Source organism: Oryctolagus cuniculus, chromosome Y (assembly GCF_051225735.1).
Source record: "Oryctolagus cuniculus isolate XC-2025 breed Fujian yellow rabbit chromosome Y, ASM5122573v1, whole genome shotgun sequence".
Classification (NCBI taxonomy): Eukaryota; Metazoa; Chordata; class Mammalia; order Lagomorpha; family Leporidae; genus Oryctolagus; species Oryctolagus cuniculus.
Genome location: NC_142889.1, coordinates 9,909,673 through 9,927,704, shown reverse-complemented (window position 1 = coordinate 9,927,704; position 18,032 = coordinate 9,909,673). Strand labels below are relative to the sequence as shown.

The 18,032-nt window shown below is 38.7% G+C and overlaps 2 pseudogenes; one reads left to right on the top strand and one right to left on the bottom strand.

Moving 5' to 3' along the window:
• Positions 1 to 1,050: 1,050 nt before the first annotated feature.
• Positions 1,051 to 2,903, bottom strand: LOC149119208 (RNA-binding E3 ubiquitin-protein ligase MEX3C pseudogene; annotated as a pseudogene).
• Positions 2,904 to 5,998: 3,095 nt separating this feature from the next.
• Positions 5,999 to 16,451, top strand: LOC138848728 (inducible T-cell costimulator pseudogene; annotated as a pseudogene).
• The last annotated feature ends 1,581 nt before the right edge of the window (positions 16,452 to 18,032 follow it).

The following is an 18,032-nucleotide window of genomic DNA, read 5'->3' as shown; positions in this document are numbered from 1 at the left end:
TCACCACTTTCCAGCCCTGCAAAAGATGCTTAAAATATGTTACACACAGAAACACAGAAACATGGCCATCAATATGAAAGAAGGTAAAGGAAGAAAACCTCACAGCAAAAGATCACAGGAAGTTCAAAGCATATGTTAGAAAATATCATTGGGAAAATGGCAGGGCAAATTTACCACTTATCAGTAGTTACATTGAACGTTAATGGCCTGAACTGTCCACTTAAAAGACACAGATTGGCTGAATGGTTCAAGGAACAAAACCTATCTATTTGCTGCTTACAAGAAACACATCTTTCCAACAAAGATGGATGCAGACTGAAAGTGAAAGGTTGGAAAAAGATATTCTATGCCAACAGAAACAAAAAAAAAAAAAAAACAAACTGGTGCAGCCATATTAATATCAGACAAAATAAAGTTTAACACAAAAACTGTTAAGAGAGACAAGGAGGGGCACTATATAATGATTAAGGGTACAATTCAACAGGAATATGTAACTATTATAAATGTATATGCACCTAATTACAGGGCACTGGTTTATTTGAAAGATATGTTAAGGGACTGAAAGGGAGTCTTAGACTCCAATACAATAGTACTGGGGGACTTCAATACTCCACTCTCAGAAATAGACAGATCAACCAGACAGAAAATCAAGAAGGAAACAGCAAATTTAATCGACACTATATCCCAAATTGTTCTAACAGATATCTGCAGAACTTTCAATCCTACATTGAAAGAATTTATAGTCTTCACAGCAGTGCATGGAACCTACTCTAATGTATACACTTTTCTCATAGCCTCACACATCCTACAATCTTCACTCAGTTAAGGTAAACCTCAGCTTTAGTAGTTCTTATACAAGCTATATCTCTGGGTCTAAAGGACAGTATTAATAATATAAACCAAACTAATAGGCAAGAGACCATTAAGGTTTAGTGGTACCATAGCAGCCTAATCCCAATAAAGTCTGATAACAGTCATAGATATTCATTAGGAGGTTGGGGGGGTACCATTATGCCCATGCCTTTATGAGTTCATATAGAGATATAATATTTATGTGTATATATGTATATATAAATATATGTGTATATATATAAATATATATAGTGAAGAATGAATTTGGATTGCCAGTGTAACAGCTGGCTGGTAAAATGGACATGTTTGTGTTCTTCTTTGCACAGATCTTGTTGACATGTTCAATGCAGAAGAGGTTTTGGCCATATGGAACTAGTGCAACAATAATTCATTCTCAAAGCAAATCACACAACTGTGCTTTCTTCTTGATTCTGGAGGTAAGCCTGAAGTTGAACCACCATTGGAAGAATAGTAACTATTGACACCATTAGAAAAAGCAGGGATGTATACTTGAAGGCCAGCATAGTTGCATGTACTATGTGAGTCGCTCCTAATCCACCAAGCAAATGGGTGTTCTACGCCCTCAGGAAATGAAGTAGATAGACAAGGAGTAGATGGTTGTCTTCCTCTATGATGAAACTTCATGTTACCAGAATATTCACTCTCAAAGCCAGAGAGTAGGTTAACCAGCTCAAACGGAGTCCAGATAGTTTGAACAGATGTTGGTAAAGAATCAAAGGCAGGAGAGTGAACTGCAAGATCTGAGCCCACAGATGGTAGTGTGTCTACAAATAAAAATTGCCCTGTCCCAAATGGGCTTGTTGGACTGAAGTCAGACAGCCTATTGCTTCCAAAGTAGGAATCTGTGGAACTATTTCAATAGATGGATACCATCCTTGCGTAGCTAGGAAGAACTGGATTGGAAGGCAGTCATGCAGAGCCAAGAGTGCCACCTTTAAAGTTTAGGTCGGTGCAATTGTAATATAATTCATCTTCATTGAGCTCTATAAAGTTTCCTGTATGCATGGCACATCTATATTTCTTGTGCCCAGGCCACATTTTCTGGCACCCCTGTCACAAGCTCCTTATCTCTGCTCAGAGTTACGATGTAGGTATGGGTTTGTTGCTAAACTCTTTTAATAGTTGCCCCTTTGGGTCCAACAACTAATCACACCATATGATAGGGGACCCTGACTTGGACGGTGGTGTGACAGAGCAGATAAGCACTACATTACAGGCCTCTTAGGGCAGGGTCATTTTTGTTTTGAGATGCATGAATCATGGAGAAGTGCTCTGCAGCTGAGAGGATTTCTCTTTTGGCCATGGCAACATCTTCATTCTGTCCAGCACAACACCACAAACAAGTCATTGGCTCTTCACCAGGAACAAAGTCTTGATATATGTGTTTGTCTTGGCTCTCACTGCTCTAATTTTACAACCCTGGTGATCTATGATCCTGGCGGTGTGTCAGAGCTATGCACTGGCACACACTCCCTAGAGCTGATGCTGATGCTGTTCCTCTACAGCAGGACCACCTGCTCCCCTGTCAGCCTGGCCGCCGCCCCTGAGCCGGCATGGAACAGCATCACCACCTACATGCCCTGGACATCCTCCCCTCGGTACAGCACCCCAGCCACCACAGCCGCCTATCGCGCATCAAAGCCTGCAGCTGGCAGCAGCACCAAGCCCAGGGGCCCAATGGGATTGGCTGGCTCTGGGAGGCCGCGGCTGCAAGTGGCGACAGCAGCAGCAGAGAAGGTTGAGTCCTCTTTCTAGGCCTTGTCCAGCTCCTCCTCTAGAAGCTCTCCGTCCAGCTCCGCTTATTCCCCCACTTCTTTCTCCTCCAGCTCCAGCTTGGCCATTTCTGGAACCACGGGAAAGCTGGGCCGCACCCGCTCCTCAGGAGGCCACCCTGCCACCCACTGAGCCTCGCCCTGCATCGCCTCCACAGATGCCGGGGCCCAGGGAGTCGGGGATCTGTGTTCCTCCAGGCTGGAATCCTCGAGGCCTAACGTGACCAGGGGCGCCCTCAGCAGGAGCCTGTTCCCCATCAAGCTCCAGACTGCGGCTGCCGTGTAAGGGGCGGCGGGCTGTGGGCCCTACAGCAGACAGGGCCAGAACTCTGCTCAGTGCACACACCTTTCCTATTGGGGAAGCTGGGGGGCTGGCGACCGGGGCGAGGTGCACAAGTTCTGGCCTGCATGCCAGAGTGGGCAGGGTGAGCTGTTGTAGTTAAAATAGCATAACACCAGCATGATTCAGATACACAGATAAGTGGAAAAGGATAGAAGCCCAAAAATAAACTCAAGAATGGAGTCAATTGATTTTTTATCAAAAATGCTGAGAACACACAATGCAAATAAGATAATCTCCACACAATGCAAATGATGTAGAATGATATTAGATCTATTTTGCAGGTCATCTACAAAAATCAACTGAAAATGGACAAAGTAGTTAAATGTAATGCCAAAAATTATAAAGCTATTTAAGAAAACTCAGAGGGAAACTTTATTGCTCTGTGCAGTAATTTCTTGGATAAGAATCTAAAAGCACAGACACCAAAAGCAAAGATAGACAAAAGAGACTACACAGTTGATAGGAATGTAAACCAGCACAAGCAGTTTGGAAAACAAAGCAATAACAATAAAAATTATCATAACTAACCAATCCTATCATAACCAACCAATCCTCTTCCTGGGTATATAACCAAAGGAATTAAAATCACTGTATTGAAATGAGATCTTCAGTCCCTTGTTCATATCAGTATCATTTTAAGATTTATTTTCTTTACTGAAAGGCAGAGTTACAGAGAGAAGGAGACACACAGACACACACAAACACACAAACCCACAGAGTGTGTATTTGCATCTGCTGGTTCAATCCCTAAATGGCTGCAACAGCCAGGGGCCAGGCTGAAGCCAGGAGCCAGAAATTTCAAAAAGGTCTCCCAATCTCAGACACATTAACAGGGAGCAGGACATGAAGTGGGTAAGCTGGGACCCAAATCAGTGCCCATATTAGATTCATGGTTTTGACAGCCAATTACATATTTATGCATTTATTCTGAATTGACAAAAAAAAGACAGTGGTTTAACCTACTCTGCCACAGTGCTGGCCCTCAGCATTCCTCACAATCATCATAGAGATGTTATCTAATTGTCCACCAAAAGATGAATAAATAAAATGGTATCTGTGTACATATACAATGAAATACTATTCAGCTTTAGTAGAGAAGATAATCCTGTCATTTGCAAATCATGAGTGAAACTACAGTACATTATATTGCAAAATTAACCAGGTAAAGAGATAGATATTGTAATATTTCATGTTATATGTGGGCTTCAATAAATAATATCTTAGAAACAAAGAGTAGAAAAGTGGCTACCAGAGGCTTAGGGTCTGGGACAGGATTGGGGAAAGGAAAAATGAGGCCAATGGATAAAAATTTTAAACTAGTCTGAAGGATTATATTTGACTCTTGGTCTTCACTTGAAAGAACAAAGTCGATAACTGTGTTTGGCATTCTAGGAACCTTAGTGAGTCTGGAATCTTACAAAGGTCTTTGAGGTGTCTTTCATTACCTGAATCTAATCATAATTTGCCACTTCCCTTTTACACAGCTTGGAAAATGTTGGGTGATGAGCAATCTGTTTACACATTTGCTTCACATCTATGTCTTTCATACTCAACCGCATGTGTGGAGGAAAGGGCATTTCCTCTAAAAATAGAATAGGCTCCCTGAAATAAATAATGAGATAAATTGATAGTAGGATAAAAATAAGATGCATCTATTTACTGGTTGCAAGACACAAACTTCAAAAACATAGATATCCACAGAATCAAAATGAAAGAATCAATAAAGCTATTTGATGCTAAAGGAAATAAAAAATAGAATAACCACCTTAATATCACAAAAAAGAGAATTTAACTAAAAATTATTAAAAGACAAAAAGAACATTAAGTAATGATTAAATGATCAATTAATGGGGAAGATGTGACTATGGCAAATGTCCATGCACACAATTCCAGTGTGCATTCCTATTTAAAACAAATGTAAATAGGTCTGAAGTGCCATATAGACTCCAACACAATAATAATGAAGGATTTCAACACCCTACTTTCATCAATGTGCAGATCTATTAGACTGAAAATCAACAAATAAATGACAGAATTTATCTACACTATGGACTAAATGGACCTAATAATATGTACAGAACATTTCATTCCACAATTGAAGAATATGCATTCTTTTTTTAATTGCATGGGAATTTCTCTAGAATAGAACATATTCTAGCCCATAAAGCAAGTCACAGCAAACTCAAAATAATGTATATCATATCATTTATCTTTTCTGAACACAACGTATTGAAGATGGAAATCAACACTGTAGAAAATATGCAAACATATGGGGACTGAACAACACACTTGTAATACACAGTGGGACATAGAAAAATTCAAAAGAGAAATAAAAAATCTTCAAAATGAATCAAGATGATAACAACATATCAAAACTTATGGGACTCCAGCTTCCTGTCAATGCAGAGTATGGGAGGAAGTGGTGATGGGACAAGTAATTTGGGTCTCTGCCACTACAAAGGAGGCCAGGATTGTGTCTGTGTCTTCTGGCTTCTGGCTCTGGTTCTAGTTCCAAACCAGACCTGGTCATTGCAGATGATAGTAGCATTCATTTCATCATTCTCCCTCATTTTCTCTCTCCTTTTGCCTCTCATATTAAAAATATATTAATATTAAGGGCAAGCATTTAATATAATAAGCTATGCTAATAAAAGAAAATCTAGATTTTGTACATTCATTGATAGAGATAAAACTGAGTAAATTCAGCTTACGATTTAAACCCTAAACAAACTATGAATTGAAGAGAATCTCACCACTGGAAGGGCACCTATGGAAAATCTATAGTAAATTCCCACATAATGTGAACAAGGCATAGATATTTTAAATCTTCTATTCAACAGTGTAGAGGAAAATTTTGCTGAATAAATCACACACACACAACAGAACAAATTCCAGATTGCATATGAAAGAGCAAATGAGACTTGTAACACCTAAGACATATCTTACAAGCAAAAGGCATTTTAAGATATTCACTAAAATCACAAAGTAAAACTCAGTAATGTTCAGAAGAATGAATGTGAATATCAGAATGCTTGAAATAAGACACAGTAAGATAAATACCACACAAGCTCACTTAAATGAGGAATCTTAGGACATCAAACTTAAGCACAGAACAGAATAGTGGTTGCCGGGGGCTGAGAATGAAAGAAATAAGAGAGTAGTTTAATGACACATATTTGCAGTTAGGATGTAAATTAACTCCTTGAGACCTAATACACAGCATAGTATATTAAATATAAATACAGTATTAGATCTTAATTATTCTTATACTAACTATATAAGGGGATGGATTTTTTAGTTTGATTGCCCTATCATTACATAATGTATAAGTACAAGAGGATACAAAAGGTTCATTTAAAAAGGATAAAAAGGAGAATTTTCCATAAACTTGAAGTCCTTCATAGAGAGGTTTGTGAAGATTGGTATTACAAGATAATATGAATTTTCCATAAGCCTTAAAATCCCCTAATATATCAAAACATCAGGTCACAGAACTTGAGTACATACAAATTTTGTCAATTATACTCACATATTCTTGAAAAATTACCCTATGTTGAATTACAATTTAAAAATAATTTAAGAATCTAGATTTGCATCTTTGGGATTGGGAAGGTTATCATGGAACAGAAATAATTTTTAAAGCACTCTTAAATGTGACTAGCTAAAATTTCTATTTTGAAAGTTCAAAGACAGATGACCAATTGTCATGGTAATGTGTAAGGGTGAAGATGACATCCAACTACCACATTACAGTGGCCTTCTGCCCCTGTAACACTTCGGCAAAAGCCCTGTGCCAAATGATCTTGCTTTGTTTTTAATCTACCTAGTCTAGGACACTTATGTCAGCAACATAAAATGAGTCAGACCCCAGAAAAAGCTATGCTGAGAGGTCAAGTTGTGGGACTGAGACCCCACTCTGATATACTCAGAAAACTTGGGGAATCAGGTCACCCTGGGAAGAAAAGAGGAACCAAGGACCCCATAAATGGCAGCCCCTCACCTGCATGAACCCCATCACACAGCCTGGATTCTCCCTAGTGACCACCTGGTCCCCACCACACTATCAGGGAAAATGCAATGCTACCACCACACAGCTGCCCAGAGATGACTCCCAGGCTCCTGGGCCAACAAGTCCCTGCCAGGAAGGGACAGGACTCCTGGAGACGGGGTGCCAGCCCAGCCCCTACACTGTGGACAGAGGGGCTGAGCACTGTGCTGTGCCAGCAGTGAGACAGGGCCAAAGGCTCCAGAGCCCTCACCACCTTTCCCAGCTTCACATGCCTGCCCTACACTCACCATCTCATGGCTACTGAGGTGTGCAGAATCCTGTGGGGAAAGACCGTTTGAGTACAGTGGATGAATCTCCCAGCAGCACAACCCCCTGCAAGGATCTCTCTGCCATAGAACTGGACAACAATTAATATGTCATGATCCCACATGATTATGTGGTGTTTATGCCACTGCTCCTAATTGGATAATTTAGAAAGCCATGAGCACACACAATGTCACAATTGTAACCAGTCAACATCCTCACAGTGCTGACATGCCAGATGGGAAAAAATAAGAGAGGAGTTCTGGGTTCAGTACCAAAACTTCATTCTCCAGGTCTCTGCCCTGCCTGCAATGGGAAGGCTTTTCACCCCCGGCCCAGGGTGTTATGTTTCCAATCATCTCATTTATCAGTATTTGTTTTTACATTTCATGGGTTAGCTCTGTTTATGAACATCATCCAATATATTCTTATTTTACTGCTCAGGAGTTGAAATTTACATCTTATTTCTCTTTTGCTGTTGTATTTCACTATTCCTGCAATGCATAGAATGGTGGATGTCCTAAACAGCACTCTGGCCTCAGAATCAGCCCTAAAGGCATTCCGATCTGGCTGAAAAGCCCATGAGAGTATTTCAGGCATGGAAAGCCAAGACACTCTGGCAAAAAAAAAAAAAAAAAAAAAAAAAAAAAAAAAAAAAAAACCCTAAATGAAAGATCTCTGTGAGTGAGATCCCAGTGGAAAGAACAGGTCTTCAAAGAAGGAGGTACCTTTCTCTGAAGGGAGGAGAGAACCTCTACTTTGACTATGACCTTGTCTAAACAAGACAAGAGTCGGAGAACTCAAGGGGATTCCATAGCCTTGGAAACTCATGACTGGTGCATAGGGAGATCACTGATGCCATAAACAGGAGTGTCAATTTGTAAAGTCAACAACAGGAGTCACTGTGCACTTACTCCTCATGTAGGATCTCTGTCCTTAATGTGCTGTACATTGAGACTTAATGCTATAATGAGTACTCAAGCAGTATATTTCACTTTGCGTTTCTATGGGGGTGCAAACTGTTGAAATCTTTACTTAATGTATACTAAACTGATCTTATGTAAAAAAAAAGAAATTATCAAATCCCAACTTGACTCTCACTGGGATTAAACATGACAATAGACCTGATCTGATTTCATCATCATTTAAAAAATCATCTATTATTTTTCACTTTATGTTTGTGTGGGAGCAAACTGTTGAAATCTTTACTTGATGTATGCTAAACTGATCTTCTGTATATAAAGAGAATCGAAAATGAATCTTGATGTGAATGGAAGGGGAGAGGGAGTGGGAAAGGGGAGGGATGCGGGTGGGAGGGACATTATGTGGGGGAAGCCATTGTAATCCATAAGCCGTACTTTGGAAATTTATATTCATTAAATAAAAGTTTAAAAAAAAAGTTGAAGAAAGAGTGCAGGCATCGGGGTCTAGGTGTACTCCCAGAGGAAAACAATTTCAATGACTCTGTATTAGTTGTGTTTGTTGTAGGTTCCTTTCTCTATTGCTTTGATTAAGAAACTCACTGGAGTTTTGTTGTTGTTGTGTTTTATTTATTATTTTGTTCTCACAGTTTTTTTAATCAGGTGCTGAAATTTACTAAATGCTTTTAAGCATGTAACCAAAATGATCATGTGGTTTTCTTATTTTAGTTTTTTACCTGCCGGGGTGACTTGTCTGAGAATCTTAACCACAATTGCATTTTTTATTATATATTGCTTGCTATTGATCTTTTATGTTTTTATATGCAATTTAATTTGTTATACTAATATTTTGTTTAGGATACTTCTAGCTCTGTTTATGAAAGGGATACTATTAAGGAACTCATTTTTTATTTCAAGCCCTTGTAAACCTGCATCATTATCAATGTAATACTGATTTTCCAAAAGAAATTTAAATATTCTCTAGTTAGTTTCACTTTGGGTAGGTCTGGGAAACACAATTTGTCTTTTCTTCCTGAAAAGTCTGAAATATTCCTTAAGTCTGAACCCAAAATTTAGATTTGTGTGACTTTTCCTTGGTTTCCTTGGATTTTTACAGACTGTTCTTCATTGGGGATTCATGTGATTTTTTCCCCTCATGATTATACTGGGTTTATGGGTTTTTGTGCATAAGGCCAAAATTTTTATTGCATTACAACAAGAATAAGTCACTGGCAACATGACATCACTGTTGATGTTGACTTGAACACCTGATGGCAGTAGTATTACTCAGGTTTCTCTAATGTGAAGCTACTCTGTGTCTTCCTCAAACCCTTTTCCACACTCTACTCTTTGGAACGAGGTCACTACATATAGCTCATGCTTAAGGAGTAGAGAGCTGACACATATTTTTGAGGGTGGAATTTATTTGGGATTCTTTGGCTTGAGGAACTTTCCCCTCATTATTTATGTATTAAATCATTCATTCATGTCACTGTTGATTCAGGAATATTTACTTTATACTTTGAGTATTATCCAATAATAGGGCCTTTAAAGAGTTCACAGAAAATACACATTATGAAAAAAGAATCATATACATGGTTTTCAAAATTTTGAACTGAAATATACATATCTTAGTTCAATTTTCCACAAAATTTTCAAGTTCATATACTAATTCATGTATGTTATTACTTAAATTATTCCAGATTTTGCAATTTGTTGTTATCCATTGCTTGCTCTACCATGAGTCCTGATGTACAATCCTCAGGCCGCATTCCAGTACTCCAGATCCAGCCCTGCCAGTGCACAACCATCAGCATATATTGTATTCACCTTGTAGGACTGGGGGAATATCTCCTTAATATTTCTCAGACTTGGGACATGAACTCATGATGCTAAATTTCTGGGTACTAGGCTAACATATCAGGACCTGATGAATTCCTTATTCACACAGCATAATTTTATTGCCACTAAATACTCTTATTTTCCTGTTAGAAAAAGGTAGCATAACCAGAAATGTGGATACAGACATCACAAACCCCAGTATGACTGATAACTCCCTAGGGACTAAAGACTTATGGAAGCTCATGCCACTTAAAAGTCATACTATAACATTCACAAAAGGCTGAAGAACAGAAACTGTGGCACATGTAGAAAATGCTGACACTGATTACTGCTGAAGAAATCAAGTCTCAAAAAATTTCAAAAGACTGAAATCATATCATGTACCTTCTCAGAATGAAATCAATCAAGCTAGACATCAATAATAAAAATAGAAAGGGCAATGGAAAGTTCACAGGTACATGAAAATTAAATAACATGAGACTGAATGACAAATGTATAATTTGAAAAATTTGAAAGGAGGGTGGAAAATTTGTTAAAACAAATGCATATGAAAACACAACATATGAAAGCATAGACTGCAGGGAAACAAGTATTAAAAGGGAATTTTATAGTGACAAGTGCTTACATTGAAATTTGAAAGATCTTAAATAAATGGTCAAATGATGCATCTCAAAACCCAGAAAAAGAAAACCAAACCACAGGCAAAATACACAGGGCACAATAAATAACACATAAAAAACAGTCATAAATGAAGTTGAATATAAAAGAATATTAGAGATACAAAACAAATAACCAGTTCTTTCAGAAGACAAACAAAATAGAAAAACCTTCACCTAGAGTAATAAAAGAAACAGGAAACTGAAGAGGCAACCAACAGAATGGTAAAAAATATTCACAAACTATGCAAAAGATAAAGGGTTGATAACCAGAATCTACAAAGAGATCAAGAAACTCCACAACATCAAAACAAACAACCCACTTAAGAGATGGGGCAAGGACCTCAATAGACATTTTTCAAAAGAGGAAATCCAAATGGCCAACAGGCACATGAAAAAATGTTCAAGGTCACTAGCAATCAGGGAAATGCAAAGCAAAACCACAATGAGGTTTCACCTCACCCCAGTTAGAATGGCTCACATACAGAAATCTACCAACAACAGATGCTGGCGAGGATGTGGGGAAAAAGGGACACTAACCCACTGTTGGTGGGAATGGAAACTGGGACAGCCGCTATGGAAGTCAGTCTGGAGATTCCTCAGAAACCTGAATATAACCCTACCGTTCGACCCAGCCATACCACTCCTTGGATTTTACCCAAAGGAAATTAAATTGGCAAAAAAAAAAAAAAAGCCGTCTGCACATTAATGTTTATGGCAGCTCAATTCACAATAGCTAAGACCTGGAACCAACCCAAATGTCCATCAACAGTAGACTGGATAAAGAAATTATGGGACATGTACTCTATAGAATACTATACAGCAGTCAAAAACAACGAAATCCGGTCATTTGCAACAAGATGGAGGAATCTGGAAAACATTATGCTGAGTGAATTAAGCCAGTCCCAAATGGACAAATGTATGTTCTCCCTGATCGGTGACAACTAACTTTGCACCAAAGGGGAAACTTTTTGAAGTGAAATGGACACTATGAGAATCAGTGACTTGATCAGCTCTTGTCCTGACTGTTCATGTACAATGTAATACTTTATCCATTTTGGTATTTTCTCTTTGTTTTGTTCTAGTACTATTGGTTGAACTCTGTGATTAACACACAATTATTCTTAGGTATTTAAATTTTAACTAAAAATTGATCCCTGTTAAGTATAAGAGTGGGAATAAGAGAGGGAGGAGATGTACAATTTGGGACATGCTCAAGCTGACTTGCCCCAAATGGTAGAGTTAGAATCATGCCAGGGGATCCCAATACATTCCCATCAAGGTGGCATGTACCCATGCCATCTCATTAATCCAAGTGATCAATTTCAGTTCACAATTGATCACACTGATAGGTCTAAGAGTCTAAGGGATCACATAAACAAGACGTGCCTGCTAATACTAGCTGATAGTATCAAAAAGGGAGAGAACGATCCATCATGGTAAGCGGGGTACACAGTAGACTCATAGAATGGCAGATGTCCTAAATAGCACTCTGGCCTCAGAATCAGCCCTTAAGGCATTTGGATATGGCTGAAGAGCCCATGAGAGTATTTTAGGCATGGAAAGCCAAGACACCCAGGGAAAAAGAAAAAAAGAAGACCTAAATGGAAGATCTCTGTGAGATCCCAGTGGAACGAACGGGGCCATCAAAGAAGGAGGTACCTTTCTCTGAAGGGAGGAGAGAACTTCCACTTTGACTATGACCCTGTTGGAATAAGATAAAAGTCAGCGAACTCAAAGGGCTTCCATAGCCCTGGCAACTCATGACTAGAGCCTAGGGAGATTACTGACACCATAAACAAGAGTGTCAAATTGTTAAGTCAACAGCAGGAGTCACTGTGTACTTACTTCTCATGTAGGATCTGTCCTTAGTGTATTTTCCAATGTGAAGTAATGCTATAACTAATACTGAAACAGTATTTTTCACTTTGTGTTTCTGTGTGGGTACAAACTGATGAAATCTTTACTTAATATATACTGAATTGATCTTCTGTATATAAAGATAATTGAAAATGAATCTTGATGTGAATGGAATGGGAGAGGGAACAGGAGAAGGGAGGGATGTGAGTGGGAGGGAAATTATGGAGGGGAAGCCATTGTAATCCATTAACTGTACTTTGAAAATTTATATTTGCTAAATAAAAAATAAAAAAGGAGAAAAAACATCAATAAATAAAATTAGAGAAGTAGACATTACAATTGATACCACAGAATATCCGGGTCATTAAAAGCTACTCAATAAAAAAAGAAGAAAAAAAGCTGCTATTAGCAACATGTGTTAACAAATTGAATATCCACAAAGAAATGGATAAATTCCTGAATATGTATAGCATATCAAGATTAAACAAGGAAGATATAGAAAATATAAACAGCCCATAGGAAGAAATGCTACTGAAGTGGTAACTAAAAGTTTCCCATCAAAGAAAGCCCTGAATTCTACATAACATTTAAAAAGTGAATAACTAATAATTTTCAAATTATTGCAAAATATTTTAAAGTATACAAAACTGTAAGGGGCCAGCACTGTGGCAGGAGTGGGTAAAGCTGTGGCCTGGGTGCCAGCATCCCATATGGGTACAGTTTTGAAGCCTGGCTGCTCTACTTTGGATCCAGCTCTTTGTTAATGGTCTGGGAAAGCAGAAGATGGCCCAAGTCCTTGGGCCCCTGCAACCATGTGGGAGACCCAAAAGAAGCTCCTGGCTCCTGGCTTTAGATTGGCTCAGCTTTGGCCATTTCAACCATTAGGGAAGTGAGCCACTGGTTGGAAGAGTTTCTTTCTCACTCTCACTCTCGCTCTCACTCTCGTTCTCGCTCTCGCTCCTGCTCTTGCTCTTGCTCTTGCTCTCTCCTGTAGCTCTCCATAACTACTTTTCAAGTAAATAACTATTTTAAAAAAAGAAAAATAAATTATAAAATACTTTCCATAAAGCTGGCATTACAGATACCAAAACCAAAGACACGCATAAAGAATAAAACTGCAGACCAATATGCTAATGAACATAAATGCAGAAGTTTTCAACAAAACATTAGCAAACCAAATCCAAAGCTACATTATTGATCATACATAAGTTTGATTTCATATGGGATGGGTACTGCAGGCAGTGGCTTTATCCACTAAGCCACCAAGCTGGCTCCAAATATGGCTATTTTGACTTCCTACTTTCCAATTTTGATTACCTTATTTCTTTTCCCTCTCAAAATGTTATTGCTAGTACTTCCAACAATAAATTGAATAAGATTGGTGAAAAATGGACATTCTTTTCTTGTTCCATAGCTGAAGGGAAGTGATTTCTACTTTATACTTTTCAGTATAAAAGTGGCTATTGGTATATCTTATAAAGGTTTTATAATTTATTTTTTAGTTTTTTTTATTTTTATTTCTTAAAGATTATTTATATTTAAAAGTAAGAGTTACACAGAGAGGGAGAGAGGGAGAGCGGAAGAAAGAGAGAGAGACAGAGAGAGAGGTCTTCCATCTGATTATTCACTCGCAATTGGCCTCAATAGTTAGAGCTACGCTGATCCAAAGCCAGGAGCCAGGTACTTCTTCTGGGTCTCCCACTTGAGTGCAGGGTCCCAAGGACTTGGGCCATCTTCTACTGATTTCCCAGGCCATACCAGAGAGCTATATAGGAAGTGGAGCAGCTGAGACTCAAACCTGCACCCATGTGGGATGCTGAATCTTCAGGCCAGGGTGTTAACCCACTGTGCCTAAGTGCCCACCTCAAAAGATGGATTTTTAATACATTCTATTGAAACTCTCATATATTAATGGGAAGTTTAGAACTCCATGAAAATATAAAAAAGAAAAATGTTACCTGAAAAGAATACCACGTAGGTCTAAGATGTCTCTAAAAACATGTGTGAATGATGGTTGCTAGCACAACTTAGAAATGTTTGATGGAGTTGATGACCTCATAAGGAACACTCAATCAAGATGGCCATGAATTCACAGAGGCAGGATTGTATTACACTGGCATATTAAATAAAAACATAGGTGGTGGTAATCTTAAAGACAATAATAAAAACATGTTTGATTTTTATGAAATAAAATATGATTACTGTGAGTAAAAATGAGCAATTCAGTAGGAGCAATAATCAGCAATGAGATATTAGGAAAGCTGGTAAAAATAGACTATTATAATACATTACAATGGAAATATTTGTAAAAATATTAAAATTATACATCAAAGATGTGCTGTTGATTAGAATTATCTCAAAATATGTTAGCTTTTAAAGCCAATGGAATTTTAAGTCCCTTAACAATAAAAAATGTACTAAGTATATTACCTTATACTTGTGAATGATTACATTGGAAAAAGATAGCCCTGAGAAATTGTGTATATGAACATCATCAGGACAACTTATAGAACTTTGAGGAATCTGATGACTCACCTTCACAGTGTAAGTACTTCCTTTAACAAAGATACTAAAGATGCTCATGAGTGATACGTCTAAATTCAAAGAAAAGATAGTTTCAAAGTGATACACACTTTGTGAGGTAAAATATATTATCATTACTGCATAAAAATCAGTAATTTGGTCAGAACAATAATAAAATAACAGAGATAAAAGGGAAATTGCTGAGAAGTAGCTCATTATAATTACATATAAAAACAAACTTTTCTTTAAATGTAAATTAAAGATGATATCACTTAAGGGAACCTCAAAATTTATCAGTATTTGTAACTAGTCTTCCACAGCTTTTTTAAAAATTTATTTATTTGAAAGAGTTACCCTGAGAAAGGAGAGTCTGAGAAAGAGAGAGAAGGGTCTTTCATGGTTAACTCCCCATTTGGCCACAATGGTTGGAGCTATGCCAATCTGAAGCCAGGATCCAGGAAATTCCTCTAGGTCTCCCACATGGGTGCAGGGGCCCATGAACTCAGGCCATTTTCTGCTTTCCCAGGCCATAGCAGAGAGCTGAATCAGATGAGGAGCAGTTGGACTCAACCCTGTAGCCATTTGGGATGCTGGCACTGCAGGTGGTGTCTTTACCCACTATGCCACAGTGACTGCCCTGCCACAGCCTTTAAAATGCAAAGATGGGGCTTTACAGTGAGGTCTTCAGTGGAGAATTCCAGACACCTGAACCTTTACTTGGCTGTATTGGAATGGCTTTAAGGAGAAATCAATTACTCTGCCTAGTATGAGATGTTTACATTTCACAATGGAGGTGTTCAAATTTCATGCAAATACCCCAAGATTGTCCTGCAATTCAAAATGCAGATGCTGACAGAGAGATGAGTCCTCTGTGACCTTAGGCAGACAAAGGAAAGTGGAAACATGGTGTCCATTAATGCTCCAAAATTCTGTCAATATTCAACAACAGTGTCTCTTTTTTCCTATATAATTTGGAAAGTTCTCATGCCAGTTTACTTCTGCAAACTATCAACTTTTGACCCTCCTCCTTTTCAAGTAGAGATTCTCAGAGAATATTTGCATACTTAGGAATCACAGCTCTTTTGCCAACTGAAGTTCTGGGTACCTATAGGATATGCAGCTTTTTCAGTAGTGTATATTTTTGGATGCATAGTTATGTTTTGGCTAACAAAAAAGAAATATCAATCAAGCATGCATGATCAGAATAGTGAGCACATGTTCATGACAGCAGTGAACACTGCTAAAAAATCTACAACAACAGAACTCTCTGGCACCTGGGCTTGGCACATATTGCTTGGGTCCCCTCAACTTGAAGTAGGAGTCCCTTGTTTCCTGGACTACAGAGTTTGACTTGACTTGATTGGACCACATCCATCTCCTGCTCACTTTTTGTTCGTTCTGGACTAGTAACTCTAAAGGACAGCAGGATTTGCAGATTTTCTTGGTGCTGATGCTTTCTCAGAACTAGCTTGCAACTAGCTTTATAGAAATCCCATCTCACATGCGCTCAACAAACAGACCTCACTGGGACGGAATCTTTTTGTCTAGGCCTACTTCTAGCAATGCAGTAAAACAAGTATCTTACTTTTTTTCTTTAAAAAAGCCAAAAATGGAGGCCAGCACTGTGGTATAGCAAGTAAAGCCACCACCTGAAGTGCCACCATCTCATAGAAGCACCAGTTCGAGGCCTGATTGCTCCACTTCCAATCCAGCTCTATACAATGGCCTAGGAAAGCAGTAGAAGATGGCCCAAGTTCTTGGGTTCCTGCACCCATTTGAGAGAGCTAGAAGAATTTCCTGGCTCCCCCGGCTTCAGATTGGTGCAGCTCTGGCTGTTGTGGCCACCTGGGAAGTGAACCAGCAGATGGAAGACTCTCTGCCTCTCCTTCTTCCTCTATGTAACACTGACTTTCAGATAAATAAATCTGTAAAAAAGATGTCAAAAATGAACTTAATTTGGCAAGCCAAAACTGTTTATGAAAGTTTACTCTCTTGGACACCCTGGTAAACATCTCTCCTATTGGCATTGCAGGTCCACTGATTCTAATAATACACAGGCTAGTAATGGACCCTTATGTTATTAAATGCTGAACCCATTATGTGACTAGCTGCCTAAAAGTGATTAAGTTGATGATAGTTAGAATACAATATAGTACCTAAACCAGGAAGAATCAATGGCTTGACTACCAAATAAAACCAATGCGGAATGTGACAGGGAGACTTAAAAAATTGGAAACTTAGGAAATTTGTCACAGACTCACTTAAGAAAATTTTTCCACAGGATAGATATAATACCTGATTGTGGTTTGTTTATTCACCTGTAACCATCACATTTTAGGCTTCTGTACAGCTGCTTGCTTGCTTGTTAGACAGTAGTTTTTGCCTTTAAAAATTCCCAAAAAAATGCAGTTCAGGGCTGTCTTCTCTGGACTTGCTCTATGAGCAGGACAGCCACCAGCTGGCTAGTAAAGACTCCTCCTTTTTTTAATTTTTAAAATTTTTTTGACAGGCAGAGTGGACAGTGAGAAAGAGACAGAGAGAAAGGTCTGTCTTTTCCATTGGTTCACACTCCAATGGACGCTGCAGCCAGCGCTCTGAGGCTGGCACACCACACTGATCTGAAGCCAGGAGCCAGCTGCTTCTCCTGGTTTCCCATGTGGGTGCAGGGCCCAAGTACTTGGGCCATCCTCCACTGCACTCCTGGGCCACAGCAGAGAGCTTGCCTGGAAGAAGAGCAACCGGGACGGAATCCGGCACCCCAACCAGGACTAGAACCCAGTGTGCTGGCGCCACAGGCAGAGGATTAGCCTATTGAGCCACAGCGCCAGCCTTTTTGAATTTTTTTAATTTTTTTTTTAAAACTCCTCCGTTTGATTTCATTGATCACAGTGGTCTTTGATGTCCCTGACAATAGTAATTAATATAGAAAAA